This window comes from Sinocyclocheilus anshuiensis, unplaced genomic scaffold, assembly GCF_001515605.1.
Source record: "Sinocyclocheilus anshuiensis isolate Anshui unplaced genomic scaffold, SAMN03320099.WGS_v1.1 scaffold2808, whole genome shotgun sequence".
Taxonomy (NCBI): Eukaryota; Metazoa; Chordata; class Actinopteri; order Cypriniformes; family Cyprinidae; genus Sinocyclocheilus; species Sinocyclocheilus anshuiensis.
This window is the reverse complement of record NW_015556043.1, coordinates 68,446-68,661: the sequence shown is the minus strand read 5'-3', so window position 1 is coordinate 68,661 and position 216 is coordinate 68,446.

The window sequence follows — 216 nt, the reverse complement described above, 5'->3', positions numbered from 1 at the left end:
ACCGCTCTTACACTCATGCAAGTGAACAATATAGCCCAACGCTTACTCTCTGCATGTCCACCTCTAGTGCGCCTCGCTCTGACCATCCAAGGTCCAAAAATGTCCAATCCTACGTAGGTGAATGGGGAATTTATGTTTAGGCGCTCAGGTGGTAAGTCTGCCATAACTTGTTCCTCCATTTTACTGCGGAGCTTACGACAGGTGACACAATGGTGT